This window comes from Petaurus breviceps, unplaced genomic scaffold (assembly GCF_028583685.1).
Source record: "Petaurus breviceps papuanus isolate PSGF00001 unplaced genomic scaffold, PetGlider_PUasm1.0 41, whole genome shotgun sequence".
NCBI classification, from domain to species: Eukaryota; Metazoa; Chordata; class Mammalia; order Diprotodontia; family Petauridae; genus Petaurus; species Petaurus breviceps.
In genome coordinates, this window is record NW_027186320.1 from 5,234,146 (window position 1) to 5,252,586 (window position 18,441).

At 33.6% G+C, this 18,441-nt stretch overlaps 1 long non-coding RNA gene across 1 annotated transcript in view; it reads left to right on the plus strand.

Annotated features, from left to right (window-relative positions):
* LOC138171052 (uncharacterized) overlaps positions 1–18,441 on the plus strand; it is a 576,586-nt gene that overhangs the window by 45,099 nt on the left and 513,046 nt on the right. The gene's annotated exons all lie outside the window — the stretch shown is intronic.

Here is an 18,441-nt window from a genome sequence, read left to right on the forward strand (position 1 = left end):
TTTCATCATTCTCATTTCCTTTGTCAATTTTACTCTAGTACTCTTTAATTTTCAAAATCCTTTTTGAGAATTTCTAGGAATTCTTTTTGGGCCTGTGGCAATTGATATCTTTGTTTGATGCTTTGCATATAAATGTTTTGGTTTTATTTTCTTCTGAGTTTCTGTCTTGATATTTCTTTCACTGTATAATTTTCTATGGTCAGATTACTACTAGTAGGACTACTACTTCTCTTAGTGTTGATTCATTTTTCAGACTATTTATTGACTTTTAACTTTATGTTAAATTTGGGCTCTGCTCCTGATTTGGAGGAGGTACTGTCCCAAATTTCAGATTTTTTTTGTGCTGATGAGCATATTTAGAGCAAAAAAATGAAAAATTATATATGAATAACTCTCTTAAGCCCTCAAAGGCTTACTCAGTAGGACTTAGCTGCCTTAAAAAAATTCCAAACTTTCATTTGGGTAGATAGAAGGAAAAGGGTAAAAGAAAAGAATATATACATAAAAACGCATTCACACAGCATACATACACAATGTACACATATATACATGCAACATTCATAGAAAATATACTTGTATGTGACTCTTATTGTGTGTGTGTATGCATGTGTTTATGTATACTGGTTTTATGATCTCGACTGTGTGATCATGGTGGTATATCAAATATATAGACATGCAATTTCATTAAAATGCAGGTTTAATCATGCCCCCTTACTCAATAAACTCCAGTGGCTTATGATCTCTGGGAGAAAATACAAAATTCCCTGAATGATTTTTTAAGACCCTTACAACCTAACCTGTCCTCTTCTTATTTTTTATTCCCTTCCACATAATCTGACCCAAAACCATAGACCTTCTTTATACTCTTAATACTGATACCACCATCTCACAATTCTGCCTAACTTCTTATTGACTGTCTTTCACAGCTGAAATATAATCACTCACCTTTACTTCTTGGCTTCCATATCTTTCATTAAGAGTCATCACAAATTTTACCTTTAGCATAATTTTCATGATCCCATCCTTCACCAACCAAACTGCTAGTATCTTCCTTGAGAGAAACATTCATTTTTCTGCATATATATGTCTTTTTATTTTTGACTTGTTTTCTTTATTACAATGTGAGCTCTTTAAGGTCAGTAACTGCAATTTTGCCTTAAAAAATCACCTATCCATAGAACAATGAGTAACACATATTAAGTATTTAAATAAGTACATGTTAACTTACCCATTGACTGAACAGAGAGGAGGAAATGATAGAAGAAATTCAGAATTCCTGAAAGTTTAGAATTCAAAAAGAGATTATTCAAGGTTTGATAGCAGAACTAAAGGAAGAAATTTAGGAGATAAAAGAAAAGGTGTCAGAGAAATGATAGCTTTTCCAGGGACTTTTATTTGAGTAGCCATTAGGAGAAAAAATGAATATAAGTGCTTTATAAATGATTTCCTCTATCATATTTAAATTCTTTGGAAATATGTCCTTAGGCTACTAACATATGTATTCACATAATTTCCATTATAATGTCACTATCATTCTAAAATACTCAATACTCAAATGTATTTATGTTCTCATTATCTTGTCCAAAAAGAGAGATCATTACCCATTCTTTCCTGGCCATCTTGTTTCCATGGACACTCTTTAAGGGTTTTTATGGATGTCATCTGTTTATATATAACCATAGTTTTATCCCTTCTCTTCCTCCCCTCTCATAGAATTATCTCATGTAACAATTGTTATTTTTATAGAGGAAAAAAACCTATCAGCATTTCTGATTCATATATTGAAAAAGTCTGAAAGCATGTGATGTTTAACACCTGTAGATCTCCTACTGCCACCTGAGCTGAAGTGTCTTCTCATGTCTCTTTATTTGAGTTCTATTTTATCTTTATTATTTAGTTACATTCATTTTTTATTTTTTTGTTATTTAGTTATTCTTTCCATTTACATTTTTGTAGTTATTATTTATAGGCTTTATTGATTGTTCTTCACTTTGTTCATGTAGATCTTTCCATATCTATCTTTAGGCAGTATACAATTCACATATACACAGTAATATTATATTATGTCCTTATTTAACAATTTTTTTAGATAGTCCTCAATCTAGGGGCACCCACTTTATTTCACTTTTTTATTGTTGTTTTCTTTGTTTGTTTTGCTATTTCAAAAAGTGCTGTTATGAATGTCTTCATGAATATGAGAACTTTTTTCCTATCAGTTTCCTTGGGGTATAAGTCCAGAAAGGGAGATTCTGTTTCAAAGGAGATGAACATTTCATGCATGTTTCTTGCATAATTTATACTGCTTTCCAAATGATTGTACCATTACATAGCTTCACCAACAATGTATTAATGTGCTTGATTTCTTGTAATTTTCCATATATTTTGTTGTTCAGTAATTTTTTTTTCACTTGTATCTGACTTTTTATGCCCCCATTTGGGATTTTCTTGGCAAAGATGATGAAGTACATTGCCATTCCCATCTCCAGATCATTTTACATATGAGGAAACTAAGGCAAACAAGGTTAATTTACTTTCTGGGGATCACAGAGTTACTAAGTGCCTTAAGAAAATTTGACCTAAGCAAAATGGATCGTCTGCCCCAGGATTCTATCAACTGCATAACCTAGCTGCCTTTCCAAATGTATCATCATATAATCAGCAAATTAGTATAATTTAATTTGCTCTTTACCAATCATTATTCCCTTGGTTTCATAATCGTTCTTTTATTGCTATTGCTGTTATTTCAAGAATTATATTATATTGTAGTGAAAAGAGTAGGTATACTTGCTTTGTCATTGGATTATAACTTCACCTTGCTCACTAGCTATTTTGAATTTACTTTATATTTTCTTCTTTTTAATAATAGTAATAGGGCTCTATAATATATGTTGCTCTTTTAAAAGAACCAATATTGGAGGCGGCTAGGTGGCACAGTCAATAAAGAACCTCCCCTGGAGTCAGGAGTACCTGAGTTCAAATCCAGCCTCAGACACTTGACACACTAGCCAAGTAACTTTGGGTAAGTTAATTAACCCCCATTGCCCTCCAAAAAGCCAAAAAAAACCCCAAACCCCAAAAATAAAAGAACCAATATTTATCCTTTTTTTCACTTCTATGTTTTTGCCTCTATTTTTCTAGTTTTCATTTATTTTTTATATCCCTCTTTTGTGTTTATTTATGTTTGATAATTAGTTTACATTTTAGTTTTTTTAACGAATATTCAGTTCATTAGTCTTCTTTCAATTTTGTTTATGTACATTTGTAGAGATATAATTTTCTTCTATAGATAGCTTTAGATGCATACCAGAAATTTGGGCATGCTACTTCATCATTATCATTTTCTCTTAAGTAATTATGATTTTTTCTATATAATTTTCATATAATATGTAATATTGATTTTATATAATTCTATATATAATTCTATGCAATTTTCTATATAATCATGTAGAAAATATATATTTCTATATACATACATATATATAGTGATTTTCTATATCGTTATGTAGCATTTCAACTTAATTATAGCATTTCATTGATAAGTTTCTTTGGGGGTCTATAGTTTTTGCTTTTACATCCTGAACCAAATACTATTTTAAAAACATTATTTAATAGTCTATAAGCAATGTGTTAACTATTTCTGAATTTTAACATTTTTTTGGTAAAGATCTCTGTGCCCTAGTACAAGGTAATTTAAAAAAATGTTCCATGTGTTGCAAGAAAAGGTCATATTATTTTACAGTACCATTTAGAAGATAATAGAAATCTTTTTAAATATATATCCCCCAGCAGAGAGAAAAAAAGGGCATAAACATTTATATTGTAGATACTATGTTCCAGGCACTGAATGTGCTAAGTGCTTTACAAATATTATCTCATTTTATTCCCACATTAGCTCTCAAGGTAAGAGTTTTTATTATCACCATTTTTTAATCGAAGAAACTGAGACTAATAAAGGTCAAGTGACATACTCAGGATCATGAAGCTAGTAAATGCTTGAGCCTGGATTTGAATTCAGTTCTTCCTAACTCCAGGACTAGACCTCTATCCACTGGACTACATAGCTGCCAGCAATTTGTTCAGTTCCCTATTTTCTCTTTTCTCTTTCTGTTAGACTTATCCAAAACTCAAAGAGGAATGTTGAATTCTCCAGTTATTATGGTGTTACTGTCTACATATAATTGAAGATCAATGTTTCCTTTATGGACGTGGATGGTAAGGAATTTGGAGTATATAAGCTTTTATTCATTTTGGTTTATTGTCTATGGTTCCTTTCAACATAATAGTTTCCTTATTTATCATTAAAAATAATTTGAATGTTTTTGCTTTGGTAGATACCATGTTTATAATTTCTGCTTTAAAAAAAATTCACTTGTCATATACTGTTTTCCTATACCTTCAGTTTTATTTTGTGTATGTCTTTGTTTTTAAATGTACTTTTATAAGCAACAAATTGTAGGATTTAGTTTTTTTTAATCTAATCTCTCTATTTGTTTTATTAGATTGCATAATCCACTTACATTTAAATTTAGGAGAGTTAGGTTTATAAGTTCCTTTCCTTGTCTCTAATACTATTTTACCCCCTCAACTTAGGAAGTTTGTTTCCCCCTCTACCCACCACTTCCCTACCCTCACTTCTGCTCTAAACACATTACTATGTTTATTTTGATATTTTAGCTTAATCACTTTTTATGGTGTTACTATCCTCACTGCCTTCCCTCCACACACACATACATATAATTCGTACCTTCTCTCTTTTGTTACATGTTTGCCTTTGGGGTTGTACTTATTAGTTGTGCTGTCTTGCTTGCATTTATCTGATTATATAATTATTTTTCCTTTCTTTCCTTCTCAATTAGTCAAGTAAGATCGCCCTTCCTCTCCTCCCCTTCAATTAGTCCTGCCTTCTGGTATTTGATTTTAATTTCAATTTTTTGTGTCTCTCTCCAGAGAGGATTTGTCCCACTCTCTTCAGTATCCATCTCATCTATCTGTCTACTTAAGACTCTAGTTCTGTGCATAATAGGAGACAAGTAGGAACTCTACAGAAAAATATTTAAGGATACCAAATGATTAATATTTCAGGAAAACCTGACAAAAGCAAGGTGGTAGGGAGAACTATCTATAAAGGCTTTCAAAATCTGTCTAATAAATCATCAGTTATGTTTGCTTAGGCTGTGTCCTATATTCTCTCAGCTCCTCTTCCTTCCCTTTCCCTCCATTATCCTATTGTGTGTGTGTGTCTGTCTGTCTATATGCACACATATCTCCCATGTATTGAAACTGACACTTACATATCTGAAACTGAATGCTGTTATCAAACGAAACTCAACATGATGAAAATTGAACTCCTCCTCTTCCTTCTAAAACTGCCCCTTCTTCCCAATTGTCCTCTTTCTCTTGAGAGCACCACCAGATTCAAATGTCACAGAGGACTGAAATTTTTATTCATCATTTAATCTTCTGTATTTCTCTATATGGTCACTCAGTTAGTTGTGAAACTCTGTTTACTCATCTTACATACATCCCTTTCATAATACTCAGACAGCCATAAATGAAATTCAGATTCTTATTCTTCTGATTTTTTGGTCTCAAAAAGCTTTACAAGTTCTTGATGGCCTCTGGGATGAAATAATTGTGGCCCAACTAATTCCTAGCATTTTGGCTTAGCTTCTTTAACCCAAAAGTCCCAGGAAAGGAAATTCTTTCATCTCAGTGCCCACAATCATCTTCCTGGGAAGCAGATCCAATGGAGATGAAACCTTGTCCTTGCAAGTCCCGTGCTCTCATTTATTGAAGTCCCTGAAAAGAAGGTTCTTGTCACAGAAGTACTTCACAATTTCACAGGATTTAATAACAAAAAATGGTATGATTTCATAGAAGGATATTCCATTAAAGAAGCATTAACACCTGCTTTGTTGGTTTAACCTAAAGATCATGGGACATTTTCATCTGACTTTTGATTAAAACCTCCATGTTTAATTTGCCTCATTAGTTTGTGAGAACCTTGGGGTGGTTAGGTGGCGCAGGGAATAGAACACCAACCCTAGAGTCAGGAACACCTGAGTTCAAATGTGACCTCAGACACATACCACGTACTAACTGTGTGACCTTGGGCAAGTAACTTAAGCCCAATTGCCCTGCCTTCCCTCCTCCAAAATAAAAAAAGAAAGTGAGATCCTTGAGAGGAAGAATGGTTTTAATTTTTCAATTGCACATCCAGTACTCAGAACACTGATTTTCACACAGCATTTATTTAATGCATCATTCATTCATTGAAGGCCATCTCCAATCTACTTTTCACCAACTTTTTGAATCTCATTTCAAATTACTTCCCTCTACATATTCCATTTTTATCCACATTGTACTTACTTGTACTTGTCTCTTACTTCTAAGAATTTATTCAGTTTATCTTAATTCCTGTAACACCTCCATCCTTATTTTGGCTTTATAAATCTTCCATCTTTTCTCAAAAGTCAGCCCATTTATCACTGAATTGATCAAGTCTTCTCTTATTCCCTCATTTTATAATAGTATTCTCTCCTTTTAATTTTTTTCTATAGTTTTTTTTGAAATTGTCTTTTCTCAACACTCTTCATCTTTTGTTATTCTTAGTTGTATTCGTTATACCATCATCCACCTACCTGACAAACCTACTTAATAGACTTTATTTTCCATGAAAACTCTGTAACTCCAGTGTGAAGCACCAAGACTTGGCATTTATAAATTTTATTGAATGAATGAACGACTTTATCTGTCAGTATTATCCACTCTAATTTCCTACTGGGCAGGTCAGAACAATCCTTTCCTGTTCTCAAGTATTACAGATTAAAATTTGGTTTCTCTGTCAGTAATAAGAAGAGAGGAAAATACACTATTTCTTGTTAATTAGGATATAGCAGTGAAGCAGAGAAATGCTTAGAGGTGTTATTTTTAATGATGTATGATAGTTACATGAAAAATGAAAAATCACTTCTGCAGGCTAGACTAAGAGGTTGTGATTATTTCATGAATTAAAATGAAACTTAAGAATTCAGAAATACTTGCAAGTTTAGAACTTGCATCCATAGAAACCAGAGGTGCCAGGCAGAGACTAAGACCGGAAAAGTTTGGCTGGATTAGATGATGTGGTCAGCCCTTCAATTGATGGAACAGCAAAAATAGCACAGATGGGTGTTCTCCCAGTTTAGTATGCTGGCACTTTTGCAATGTCATTATTTATCTTGCTGCTCTAAGAGCAAGGCACCACCCACACAACAGCTGTTGGCTGGCAATGCTCTTGCCCTTATGCCAAAGAGTCATTAGAGAATCAGATTATGCCAACCCACATGGTAAAACACACTATAGAAATGAATGTATTCAACTATATTAATTTCAATGAACATTTTTTAAAGATGCTATTGGATATAAGATATCCTAGCAATGGGGATTCAAAGACTAAACCAAACAAATCCCTGCTCTACATAAGGGCACTACAAAGGTAAATAGGCATGTATGTATATATATATACACATATATGTATATGTATTTATGTGTGTACATTTATGCAGATATAAATATATAAATGTGTGTGCATATGTGCATGTGCATATGCATGTGTTTGTGTGAGTGTTTCGTGATTGCAACTACACTTAAGCTAAACTTCAAAAAAATATCATTTTGAGAGCTATATATGAAGAAAGGCTACATTATAGGTAGGGGAGAGAGATGGTTTCTACATGTATACTGAGCTGGGTGACAGAATCGTGAGTTTGTGGAGTGTATAAGCTAGTTTGGCTGTTACACAATGTGTGGATAATAATGTGAAATGAGTCACTGAAGGATCACTGGATAAATCAATTAGAGCCCAAATGAATCTTAGCAATCATTTGATTATCCTATACCCTCGTTTTACACATCAGGGAACTTAGAAGATAAGTGTCTTGCCTAAGGTCACATAGAGTAAATGACAGAGCCAGAATTACAACTTAGATATTCTGACCCCAAATCAGGACTCTCCACCACTTCTGTCACTGTCCCATGTTGCTTTCTTTGAGCAGAGAAGTTACATTGCTGTAATAGGACTGTAAATTTTAAAGATCTTCCCTGCCCCTAGGCTAAAGTACACCTAGAGCCTGGGGTGGGAGGCTTGTTTTTCAGTAGATACTTCTTGATTGGCCAGTGAGTCAATAAGATTGTTACATTCTCTGAGCCAGGAGAAGGCTAAATAAACCCTGATGTGTAGCTTTGTTTTGGGGCTCACTTTGAGAAGTGTTCTGTGATTTGATATGGATTCTGGAAAGCCGTTGTCCAGAGCCCCCTGGCTTTGAAAAACCCAGATGCTGAAACCCAGATGTTGACTGGGTATGGATGTAATGGTTGGACAGTTTGAAAAGCTGTCTACTTGATCTGTTTCTGTCTTGATAATTCTGTCAGTATACTTTGTAGTTCGGGATGCTGACCTGTTCCCCTGAACTAGGTAAATGATACATGTTTGACTGATTAAAGTTAGCTTAACCCATTTTGAGTTGCTTTCCTTTATCAAAGCAGATCCAAGAACCTGTGTGAGCAGCCACCCTAGGGACACCTGGGTGCTTGCTGCTACAATTGCTCTCTGCCATAGGAAGAAGATTCTTGAATCTATATGAAGAATTGATTGTAGAGGGGAGATACTAGTAGTAGGAAGACTAAGTAGCAATTTATTAAAAATAATTCATGTGAGGGAGTTAATGTATAATTTAATTAGGGTGCTGATTATTTGCATAGAGAGGGAATGGATATAATAAATCTTGGGTAATGAAACTAGAGAGATGTGATCTGACAGCTGATAGAAAATGGTGGTTTGGTGAGAGGGAGCAGAGGGAGACAGAGGCTGAAAGAGAGGAGGAACTGAAAGATGATGTTAAGGTACAGAATTTTGTTTCCTGGGAGGATAACAGTGTTCTTGAATAAAACACAGATTTTTTGAGGAATGGTCATCCAAATTGGTAATGCAAGACTAGAATATAGGAGAGAAATTAAGGAATCCAATGAATAAATATGATTATTGAAACAATGGGAGATGATACAATTGCCAAAGGAGAGAATGTTGTGTAGAAGGTAGGGAGAGTGGGACAAAATATTAGGAAACACCTACACTTTAGAAATGGAAGATAGATCATCAACCAGTAAAGAAGAAACAAGGTCAGTGGAAGACAAGGAGAAAATAATATGATAAAAGGCAAGTGGTGATATAATATTTAGTAGATATCAACAATATCGAGAGTAGCAGAAAGGTCAAAGAAGATGGGAACAGAGAAAAGACTTTTATATTTATCACTTAAGAAATCATATAATACTTTGGAAAGATCAGTTGCAATTGAATGATTCTTAATTACAAGGGAATAGGTAGTGAGTGGTGATTATCAATTACTAGCGATGGTAAAAGCAGACTGTCTTCTTGGAAATGTACCAGAGATATGGGATGATACTTCAAGAAGGATGATAAGTTAAAGTCAATCAACTAACATTCATTAAGGACTTACTATATGCCAGGCCCTGTGCTATGTGCTGGGTATCCAGAGAAAGGCAAAAGACCGTTACTCTTCAAAAGGATGTTGTTTAAGAATGAAAGAAACCTAAGTATATTTGTAGACATAATTAATTACAGGAGCTAACTCCTCAAAGTAACAGAAGAGAAGAGGAAGTAGAATATTTAGCCTTGCCACAAAGAAAGGACCCATCTTCTTCAGGTGCTGGAACAAAAGAGAAATCTAAGGAGAAAGAAGAAAAGGGATCTTTGCTTGAAGGAAATGGGTTGATAATAATTGATGTGAGAGAGGAGGCAGAACTGTTCAACGCAATTTTATTCTGTTGTCTATTCCAAGGAAAATGACTTTTTTAAAACAGGAATGACAGAAAAAATAGTAGTGAGTTTATATCAAAGAAAAGGAGATAGATGGCATTGTTATTGTTGAGTTCTTTCAGCTGTGTTTGACTCTTCATGATCCCATTTCAGGTGTTCTTGGCAAAGGTACTGAAGTTATTTGTCATTTCCTTCCTCAGATCATTTTACAGATGAGAAAACTGAGGCAAACATGGTTAAGTAACTTGCCCTGAGTCACATGCATAATAAGTGTTTGATGCCAGATTTGAACTCAGGTCTTGTTGAAACCAGGCCTGCAGCTGTCTATCCAGATTTCCACCCTGCTGACATATGGAGAAAGATAGAGGTCACTTAATTTCCCTTGATGAATTTATCTTCTGATCCAAACTATGTATTTACTTACTAGAAGAACTGAAATATATGGCTATTAACCCACCATGAAAGATAATGAAAAATGGAAGTGATAAATAATACAGAATTAGAAAAATAACAATTCTAGTTTTTATAAAAGAGAAAACAAAGGCCTTAGCATTAGCAAACTAAAGACCAGAGAGCTTGACATTCCAGGAAAATTCTGAAATGTATTCTTTTTTTTTTTTTAAAGCAATCAGGGTTAAGTAACTTGCTCAAGGTTACACGGCCAGTTATTTCTGGGTGTGGTGCTGAGTATCTGAGCCTGGATTTGATCCAGGTCATCCCGACACTGGAGCTGGTGCTCTTACTCACTGAGCCACCTGGCTGCCCCTAAGCAATTGGGGTTAAGTAACTTGTTCAAGGTTACACAGCCAGGTGTTTCTGGGTGGGTGCTAAGTGTCTGAGCCCGGGATTCGATCTCCAGGTCTTCTCAACACTGGAGCCAGTGCTCTTACTTGCTGTGCTACCTGGCCACCCCCTGAAATGTATTCTTAAGGAATATATAGTGGGGAAAGGGTAATCTGGATTCAAGATGTTAAAGTAGTAGAAAGCAGCACCCATTCCTTATAAAAGCACTAGAGAGGATAGGAATAAATTGAGTTTTCCCTAAAATGATAATTATCTTCTATCTAAAATCATCAACAAGCGTTACATGTAATGGGGACAAGCTAGAAGCATTTCTAATAAGATCAGGCATGAAACAAGTATGTCCATTATCTCCACTGTTATATAGCATTGTAGTAGACATGTTAACTTTATCAAAAAGAAAAAAAAGAGAATTTGAAGGAATTAAAACAGGCAGTGGGGAAATAAAGCTGCCCCTCTTGCAGATGCTATGATAGAATCCTTAGAGTATCCGAGAGAATCAGATAAAAAACTACTTGAAATAATTAACAACTAAAAAACTACTTGAAATACTTAAACATTTTAGAAAAGTTGTAGGACATGAAATAAACACATTTAAATCATTGGTATTTATATGTATTACTAAGAAGTCTAGTAGCAAGAGATAGAACTAGAAATTCAATTTAAAAAAATAACTGTAGACAATGGAAAATATTTAGGAATCTACCAACTAAGACAGCTCCAGAACTACATGAACAAATAACAAAACACTTTTCACAAAAATAAATATAAAAATAAAAGGGAAAAAATTAATTGTTCATGGGTAGACCTTGCTAATATAATAAAAATTACAATTCTTCCTGAATTAATTTGACTGCTCGTTGCCACACCAATCAAACTACCAAAAATTATTTTCTAGAGCTAGAAAAATAGTAACAAAATTCATCCGGAAGAACTAAAAGGTCAAGAATATCAAGGGAGTTATCAAAAAGAAATGCAAGAGAAAGTGGTCTTGCAGTACCAGATGTAAAATTGTATTGTAAAGCAGTAATTATCAAAACTAATTGGTACTGGCTAAGAAATAGAGTGGTGACTCATTGGAATAAGTTAGATACACAAGATATAGAAGTCAATGACTATGGTAACCACCTGTTTAATAACCAAATATTCCATCTTTTGGGAAAAGAACTCACTATTTGACAAAAACTTCTGGAAAAAATAGTATGCAAGAAACTAGGCATAGACCAAAATCTTACAAGATAGGGTGAGAATGGGTACACGATTTAGACATAAAGGGTAATACCATAAGCAAATTAGTAGGGCAAGGAAGACTTTATCTGTCAAATCAATGGAGAATAGAAGAATGTATGACCAAATAAGAGACAGAGAACATTATGAAAGGCAAATAATTATGAATACATTAAATTAAAAAAGGTTTTGTTCAAATAAAGCCTATGCAACCAAGATTAGAGGCAATACATTGTAATGATATGGGCATTTGAATATCTTCTCTGCCCCTTAATAGACCTAGGGAAATTGAAGATCTGTCCTTAATGGGCCTCACTTGTAGCCAAAAAGATAAGCGTGTTTAGGGAATACTTGTTTTTCAACACATCTTTTGTTACTTTGTAATTAGGCAGTGGGTCATGAAGGTTGTGATGTCTTCTGACCCTGGAGAGGTATATGTGTGTGTGTGTGTGTGTGTGTATTTGTATGTAAATATAAATATATGTGAAATAAATATAGTAAATATAAATATGTATTATATAAAAATAAATATACATAATATATATAAATACATATAAATATATGTGTGTGTGTATATATATATATATATATATATATATATGCCTTAAAAGAAAACTGCACTGATCTATTAAAATTAAAGGGTAAAGCAGAAATTTAAAAAGAATCTACCAGTCACTTCTTGGAATAAAACATAAAATACTCCTCCCCCCGCCAGGAATACCATAACTGTAAATCAAAATTTTTAGGCCAGGCTAAAAATATTACAAGCTGCCATAAAGCAATAATTCTTCTACTGAGGAAGCACAGTCAGGATCCACCATGATTTTGGAGTCACTAGTATAAAATAATATAGAATTTAGAATATAATATGCCTTAAGGCAAAGAAAATAGGATTTGAAGCAAGAAAAACTTACTGGTTAAGACTGAATATACTTCTAAAGGCTTAAAAATGAACCCTCAATGAAATATACAATTCCAAAACACTTCTAATATAAAAAGATCATTTCTCTGTAGAAACTTTAAGGTTTAATTGCCAGATATAAGAGAAAAAAAATTAAAGCTAACATGCTGTAGCAGCAAGCACCCCAAGAGTCATCAGGGTTTGCTGCCACCACAGGTTCTTGGATCTGCTTAGATAAAGGAAAGCAACTCAAAATGGATTAACAAGCTTACTTTAATTAGTCAAACATGTATCATTTACCTAGTTCAGGGGAAAGAGGTCAGCCCCCCGAACTTCAAAGTATACGGGCAGAATTATCAAGACAGAAACAGATCAAATAGACAGATTTCAAACTGTCCAACCATTATACCCATACCCAATCAACATCTGGGTTTCAACATCTGGGTTTCAAAGCCGGGGGGGCTCTGGACAATGGCTTCCCAGAATCCATTTCAAATCACAGAACACTTCTCAAAGTGAGCCCCAAAACAAAGCTACACATCAGGGCTTATATAGCCTTCTCCTGACTCAGAGAATGTAACAACCTTATTGACTCACTGGCCAATCAAGAAGTGTCTACTGAAAACCAAGCTTCCCACTCCAGGCTCCAGGTGCACTTTAGCCTAGGGGCAAGGAAGATCTTCAAATTTACATTCCCATTACACATGCATGAAAAATGAGGGGCTAAATAAACATTAAATGATCACATTCAAATATGGGGAGATGGTAAATGGATCATCCCTGAATATTATCTGGGAATGCAAATGGAGTATAATAAGATGAGACCTGAAATTGATTCTGTTATTTCTTGAAGATTTTAAGAGAAGAGTAGAAAAAGAAGGGAAGATTATATACTAGGATCAGAAGGTAAAGAAAGCAAATTTTAGAAAAGATATCTCACATGATTAATGATTTGCAAATGTACATGTGAGAAAAATTGCTAGGGAAACTGGATAGTAGATTGCCAGAAACTAGGTTATAGACCAAAATCTCACACTATGTTCCAAGGAAAGTTCAAAATGTATACATTGTTTAGACATAGAGAGTAATATTGTGATTAGGTTAGAGGAGCATGGGAAAATTTCCTGTCTGATCTATGAATAAGGAAAGACTTTATGACCAGACAAGGTAGAAATGATTATGGAAACTAAAATGGAGACATTTCTTTATATGAAATTGAACAGTTTTTGAACAAACAAAACCAATCCAGACAAAATTAGAATAAAAGAAAGGGTGAAAATCACAGCCAGTTTTTTCTGATAAAAACCTAATTTCTCATATAGAGAAATATTTATATTCAAAAAAGTCATTCCCCTTTTGATAAATGGTGAAAGAATATAAACAGTTTTCAGATAAAACAATTAAAACTAACCATAATTATCTAAAAATTCTCCAAAGCACTTTTAAGGTAATTCTAATTAAAATAATTTTGAGGTACTATCTCATACCTCTCAGAAATGACAAATTATGAGTCTATATCACAAAGAGGTGAAAGGAAAAGAAAAAAATGACCTATATGATCAAAAGTGTTTATGTCATCTCTTTTTCTGGTGGCAAAGTGTTCTCACTTTGGGAATGTCTATTGATTGGTGAATCGTGAAGTAATATGACTGTGCTATAAGAAATAATGAGGGGGATAGTTTTAGAAAAACCTGGGAGGTCTCATATTAACTGATGCACAATGTAGTGAGCAGAACCAGGAGAACTATTAACAGCAATAGGGTAATGATGATTAACTACAAAAGACATAGCTACTCTGATCAAGATAATTTAAGACAATTCCAAACTACTCATAAAAATATGCTATACACCCCCAAAAAGATAACTGATGAACTCTAAGTGCACATCACAGCATAGTTTTTTACACTTCCTTTATTTCTTTTTTTTCTTGTGACATAGCTAATATGTAAATATGTTTTGCATGCCTTCAAATTTATAAACTGATATATTGATTATCATCTCAATGGGTGGGGAACAGAGCTAAAGTTGGGAAGAGAATTGGGAATTTAATACCTTTTTTTAAATCAACATTAAAATAAGTAATGTGTAATTAATTTTTCCTTAAAAATAGGTGCTGGTATGCATGCCCAGATTTGATAGAAAGAGAAATAAACATAAAATTATAGCAGTACATATCCCCCTACCCCCACACCTATACACAATAGACAATTTTATGTATTTTTATATTCTCCAGTTTTCCCAAAAATAATCTCAGACAATTTATTCTGACTCTTGCTTTCCAAAGAATACATCAACCCAAAACAATTTAATTGTATTATGTACTCACATAATTTTCTAGTCATTTGGTATTGATATGAAATTTAATTTCTTCATCTTATATGCTACCTTAGAAATACATTTAAGCAGGATTCTGCCATGAAATGCATTCCATTTCCCAATTCCAAAAACAAAGGTATATGAAAGATTTTTGTGAAAGTTTCATTTCCCAAAGATAGGTTTTTGTAATTTTTGTAATATTGATGACAAAAGTGGCTAGATTAAATGTATACAGTGAGTTTCAATTGAGGTGAATTTGTGAGGAGGACATTGGTTTTTATTCATCCTAACAAAATATTGACTTACTATTGAATAACAATAGATTTAACATATCAAGTTTCAACTGTGATAATTTCCTTGATATCTGCCTACCCCAGTCCTTGAATATCTTCACCTTTCCTGAAATTATCTATCTTTACAATTAATACCAGAATATATATATATATATATAATTTGTCTTAGTATTGTGAATCATTTATTTTTGTGTTTCCATTTCATCCCTCTCTCTCCATTTTGTTAACTATTAGAGAATAGTAAGCTATATTGAAATGCTTTTGTATTTCTACTCAGCAGAGTTATAAGTAAAAACTTTAATTTTTTGCATGACGTAAAAGCAATTAAGTTGGAAGGAGGTGAGCATGTAGAAAAAAGTGAGAACAGTCAGAATATAATTACAACCTTGCCTGGAAAAGGATCATTCAGACCATACACCATATATTCCAGACCTTTCTCCTGGGGGGAAGATGAATGAAGTGGGAATGTTCTGAAAAAGAGAAGTAACTAGGATACTGACTACATAGTACAGTGATAAGAAAACTGATTTAGTAATCAGATGATGTGGGTTAAAATACTATCTCTCTTACATACAATCTAACCTTGGGCAAGTCAACTTCTTTAAGTCTCAATGTCTTCATTTTTAATATGTGATAATGTACTATATGGCTTCTAATGTTTCTTTGGCTCTAAATATTTGATACTTTATAATGCCAATGTGATATTCATGGCATTGTAGTGGCAAGCACCCCAGCATTCCCTATAAACAACAACCAAATGGAGCAAAACACATACGTTTTTTTTTTCTCTTTTCTATTACCTTCTTCAAGATTGGAGAGGAAGTCATTTATAATTAGAAAAATTGAGCCAATCAAAATGTGATTAAGACAGCATATATTTTCTAGCAAAAAAAAATTGCTAGAGGAAGCTGAATTTCACAAACTAGCTAATTTTTCCAATTCTTAAGTGTCAGAGATAGGCAAGTTAGCCATATTTGAAAGCCATTTCCCTAGATGTAATGAAGCTATAAGGATCTGCCCATCTCAGAAATAGTCACTCCCCTCCTAAGCGTGATATAAAAAAGGAGGAACTGTGAACTCTTGTCCCACTTCTTCATTAAAATATTTTTCAATGAAGTTTGTCAAGGGAGGTCTCAATGATGTACTGTCAACTCAATCAAAAGAAAGATACAACTAAGTATAAAAACCCACTCAGTTTCCCTCTGGGTTTTTTGGTACAAAATGGAGCTAAACCAATAAGACCCTTCTGTTACCTGGTTGCATGCCCCTGCTCATAAAGAATATCTCATAGAATTGACTCTACTTGCCCTTTATTAAATTCATGATCTCATATTGATAAATATATAACTTTTGTTATTCAGTAATTTTAGTGTCCAACACTTTGTGACCCCATTTGGAATTTTCTTGACTGAGATACTAGAATTGTTTTCCATTACCTTTTCCAACTCATTTTACAGATGAAAAACCTGAGGCAAATGGAGTTAAGTGTCTTGCCCAGGCTCAAATAGCTACTAAGTGTCTGAGGCCATATTTGACCTCAGGTCCTTCTGACCTCAAGGCCAACACAAACCACTATGCTACCTAGCTACCCTTAAGTCAATAGCTGCTTGATTTACTTTCCTAATTGATATGGCTCTCGAATAATTTCCATTCAAATTAGTAGCACCTAATATGTACCAGCTATGTGCTGGTACTGTAAATCTAGATGTGGAAGAGAATTCAGAGACCATTTATTCAGACATCTTCATTTCAAATATGAGGTAAATGAGGCCTTATGTGGTTAGAATGAATTTCTCAACGTCTTACAGATAATTTTTGCAAAGTTTGGATTGACGAGGATCTAATGACTCAAAATTCAGCTATGCTTTCTCTGTGTGTCTGTTTCTTTCCTTTTCCTTTCCTTTCCTTTCCTTTCCTTTCCTTCCTTTCCTTTCCTTTCCTTTCCTTTCCTTTCCTTTCCTTTCCTTTGCTTTTCTTTCCTTTTATCTTTTTTTTTTCCCTTTTGGTGGGCATTGGGGTTAAGAAACTTGCCCAAGGTTACACAGCTAGTTTTTTTTTTTTTTCCTGTGGGTGTTAAATGTCTGAGTCTGGAAACAAACTCGGGTCCTCCTGAGTCCAGGGCCGGTGCTTTACTCACTGAACAACCTAGCCACCCCTGGGTATCTGTTTCTTATACACAAACACAAATGCACATGCACAAAAATACACATAAATAATTACAAAGTAATTTCAATAGTATTATGCTAGTTTCATTCACTTTTTGTTACTTTTGAGTCATGGAAAACTGCAATAGCTCTAGCCATGGAAGGGAGAGGGACTAAGGTGTAGAAAGAGGATTGTGAGTAGCAAACATTTTTTAAAAGTTTACTGATTAATTTCTTTCCATTTTAATGAAAGGAGACACTGCCGTTTAAAGTAATTGAAAGCTTTCTCTGGATCAGCTGCCAATAGGCATTCATCATGTTGACATTTCTTGAAAACTAGTGAATGTTAAATAACCTCACTATATTGCTAAGTCTGACTCTTCCCCTTAGGAATGATGATTGATTATCAATAACTTTCTTGGACATTATAGTTTTACAGACATGTGCTTAAAATAGCTAAAAACATATGATCACATTCAAGAATAGATATTTGCGTTTGCAACAGTGAATTTGAATAAATTGTAAAAGAAAAGTCTTTCATTTTTGGTTGAAAATAGCACAACTTGTCAAAAATAGGGTTTTTTGAAACACAAATGAGATTTGAGTGAATTAAATTTATTCAAAATGCTTTGTATGTCTAACAGATTATAGCCAATCATTATTTTGATCATTGCTTTTCAATCACCATTTCTAATAAACTACACCTCCACTTGATATAAGTAATTGATACATCTGTCAGAAAATTTACCAGTGCAAGGAGTATTTAAGTTGAAATTGAAGAATATTCATAAAGTTTCAATAATGATGACCAAAAAATGTTCACAATATATCTATATGTGGTTTGTGTGTATACATAGCCATGGATGAGACAAACTAAACTTGCAGCTAATTAAACAATTAATAGTTGTTTATTAGAAAACTATTCTCAAAGCACCTACT